Consider the following 4056-nt stretch of genomic DNA (forward strand, 5'->3'; position numbering starts at 1 on the left):
GTTGATATGGGGGAATACCAAAGCTGCAGCCCTTTATAAAGGTTATTTTTCTGCAGATGGGTTACTAAATTATTCAACACTTTCCACCTAAAGTTCATTTGACTTACAGAAATGACGAGGTGATTCCTTGGCCTGGTGCTATGTAACGGACATCTATAATGATTCAGAATATTTGCATTATTTGCAGAACATTTGCTGGACTTCCTCAAGTCCAAAATTGAGGGAATCTGTTCAGTTGCCACTGTACTCCCAATTTCCACCCCCTCCCTACGCCCCTCCACACTCCGACCACTACCCAGGCCTCCTTCCACACTTTTGAACCTGTCACCCCCTCCTCTGTCATCACCACCATGTTCTCCATGAAGCTCAACATCTGCTCCCTGGACCCCATCCCCACCCCTCTTCTTAAATCCCAGCTCCACCTCCTTGCCCCACTACTCGCCGACATCATCAAACTCTCCCTGCCATCTGGCACTGTTCCTACCCTCCTCAAAACAGTCACTGTCACACCCACCTTGAAGAAAGCTTCCTTTGACCCATCACAGCTGTCCAGCTACTGGCCCATCTCCAACTTCCCTTTTCTGTCTAAGATCCTTGAGAGAGCCGTTCCCTCCCAGCTTCGCTCTTTCCTCTCATCCCACTCTCTCCATGAGTCCCTCCAATCGGGTTTCTATGCTGCCCACAGCATGAAAACTGTTCTGGTCAAGGTCACAAATGACATCCTGACCATGTGTGACCAGGGCTCCCTCTGCCTCCTCGTCCTCCTCGACCTCTGCGCCACCTTTGATACTGTGGACCATTCAATCCTCCTCCACTGCCTCTCCTCCCACCTCAACCTTCAAGGTTCTGTCCTTGACTGGTTCAGGTCCTACCTTTCACATCGCCTCCACTTCGTCTCTGCCTCCAGCCCCCGCACTGTCTCGTGTGACGTTCCTCAGGGCTCTGTCCTCGGGCCCCTCCTCTTCACCCTCTACACGCTCCCCCTTGGTAACATCATCCGCAGACATGGGGTAAATTTCCACATGTATGCAGATGACACCCAACTCTATCTCTCTGCCTCCACCCTCAATTCCAGGACTACTGGCGTCCTGACCGACTGCCTGTCCGACATCAAGTCCTGGACAAGGGACAACTTTCTCCAGCTGAACGTCAGCAAGTCTGAGGCCCTCCTGATTGGCTCGTGTCAGCGCCTCTGCACCTCGGGCACTGGCAGCATCAGCCTCCATGACTGCACACTCAACCTCACTAAGCCAGTCAGGAACCTGGGTATCTTGTTTGACCCTGAACTGTCCTTTCTTCCCTACATCCACGCCATGACCGGCACTGCCTACCACCACCTCCACAACATTGCCAGATTCTGCCACTGCTCACCCCTCAGGCTGCCGAAACCCTCACCCACGCATTCGTCACATCAAGGCTCGATTATGGAAAGTCCCTCCTCATCTGCCTTCCCAATTCTTCTCTTCACAAGCTGCAGATCATCCCAAAACTCTGAAGTTTGTGTACTCTTGCGCACCAGGCTCAGTGACCCCATTACTCCCACCCTCGCCCGACTCCACTGGCTCCCCATCCCTCAGAGGATCCAATTCAAGGTCCTTGTCCTCACTTTCAAGACCATCCATGGCCTTGCCCCCTCCTACCTCTCTGATCTGCTGACTCCCGAGCAACCTGCCTGCTCCCTCCGTTCAGTGGGCTCTGGCCTGCTCCATGTCTCCCACCCGACCTGCCCTACCATCGGGCTTTCAGACTCTCTGCACCCACACTCTGGAACTCCATCCCACACTCCCTTTGCCTCGCTTCCTCCCTTGCTTCCTTCAAGGCTGTACTCAAGACCCTCCTCTTCGATCATGCCTTTGGTTGCCCTCCCACCTCTCTGCCTTCCCCTACTCCACCCTCCCCCATGTTCGGGTCCTGACCCCTGACTGTCCAGCACCTTGGGATGTCCTCCTGACGTGAAAGGCGCTCTATAAAAGTAACTTAGTTGTTGTTGTTGTTTATCCTACCAAGAAAAGTAATCATGGTCTAGTGCTGTGCATTCTGACTACCAGCGTAAGTGACATTTTTCCTATAAATGAATCAATGAGCAGTTGGCCTTCATTCATTTTGGGAGGTAGTAAATTAAATTGAATGTTTACATTTGATATTTAATATTCTTAATAATAATCCTTGCATTTGGAATAGTATCTTTCATGTATAGCATCTTTCACCTACCGCTTGGATTACTCCAACGCACTCCTCGCTGGTCTCCCCAGCTCCACCATTCACAAAATCCAGCTCATTCAAAACTCTGCCGCCCGCATACTGAAACTCCGTACCCACATCTCACCAGTTCTGGCCAGGCTCCACTGGCTCCCCATCACTGAACGGATCGACTTCAAGATCCTCACACTCGTGTTCAAATGCATTCACTCCCTGGCACCTCCCTACCTCTCCGACCTCCTCACTCCCCAATCCACTACTCAGCACCTCCGCTCTACTGGCACCGGCCTCCTGCTCGTCCCTCGCACACTCCGTCCCACCATCGGAGGTCATGCTTTCAGCCAATACTCCCCAAAACTCTGGAACACTCTCCCTCAATCCCTCCGCCTTGCCCCCTCTTTCAAGAGCCACCTGAAAACTTTCCTCTTCAACCTTGCTTATGGCCACTGCCCCCTGACTTGGAGTCAGGCTCCACCTCTGTTAAGCACTCTGAGACGCTACCCTGCACGGAGAGCACTATATAAATGCAATTTGTTGTTGTTTCATAAGGACATCACAAAGTGCTTCACAGGATTTACTGCAAAATTAAATGACAGCCATGATTGAATGGCGGGGCAGGCTCGAAGGGCCGAATGGCTTACACCTGCTCCTGCATGTTATGTTATGTTATGACTGTGTAGTTGTAGGCAAATGTGCATTTGCTGACAGTAAAGTCCTGGAAACAGCCATGTTTCATGCATTGATGAAGGACAGCACCTTCATCAATGCAGTGTTTCCCCAGCCTATTAGTTCAAAATCTGGAAATGGGTCTTAGACCCATAACTTTCTGACTCAGAGGAGGGGTACTGCCAACTGAGCCAGACTGACACACAATCCACTAAAGACCCAAATAAAATATATTCTGCCTCTTTCTTTTAAACAATTATTACAGCTTGGATTTTTATTTACCCCAAATGAACTTAAATACTGCATAGGCACCATTTATTAACAAACCTTTTCATTCAAGGAAATAACAAAGAGGGGAAGAGGTCTGCGAAAAGTTTATTATTATTTATTTTTCTCAGTCAGACTCTTATTGGCGAGATAAAAAGAAAAAAACACGCTGCCAATGTTAGAAATCTGAAATAGTTTGTTTGTGTCTGTGTGTGATGTGTGTGATGCATTTGTGTGGCAGGTTTTCAAACAACTTGTGAGGAAATTCAGACTTTTGTGTCCCGGCTATTATTGTCTCGAAACAGCTGCTCTCACATCTGTCCCTTCCACATCTGGAGCTGGTCGAGATCCTGTCTTTCCCTCTCCCACAGTCCTCTTCCAGCGTCCTTATTTTTTCTCACCCTCCTCACTCACTTTTTTGCAAATGTCAGATTGGAAAAGGAAACCTGCAATTTCTTACAAGCACATCCTATTATTTGCTTTGTGCAGCTGCTAGACATTGTGAAGCTGTTGCTGTTTCTCACCACAAAGGGAGAGAGAAAACAGCTTCCCAGCACCGATCACAGCCCCAAACCCCAGCGCTCTCTCTCTCTCCCTTCATTATGATCGCCCTTTTCCACCCACTCTTCCAAAGGGTTTGTGCAATTTGTATATTTGTACTGTATTATGTTAAAAATGAATACAATTCACAAGATTATTTGAGGAATCTCATTGTGACGTCCATTTGCCAGGCAGATGTTGTGATTGCCCCGCAGATAGCAGATGCTATGATTGTTGCTGCAGTTTGCGAGCCTCTGATCAATTCTTAGTCATTTCCTTCCCGAATAGCTTTTTTTCTCTCCCACAAATTGCTCGACATTCCCTCTCGCAGTTTATAAATAGTGGATGGCAAGTTATTATGTTGTTTATGGCCAAAACTGATTA

The sequence above is a fragment of the Callorhinchus milii genome, unplaced genomic scaffold (assembly GCF_018977255.1).
Source record: "Callorhinchus milii isolate IMCB2004 unplaced genomic scaffold, IMCB_Cmil_1.0 Scaffold3, whole genome shotgun sequence".
Classification (NCBI taxonomy): Eukaryota; Metazoa; Chordata; class Chondrichthyes; order Chimaeriformes; family Callorhinchidae; genus Callorhinchus; species Callorhinchus milii.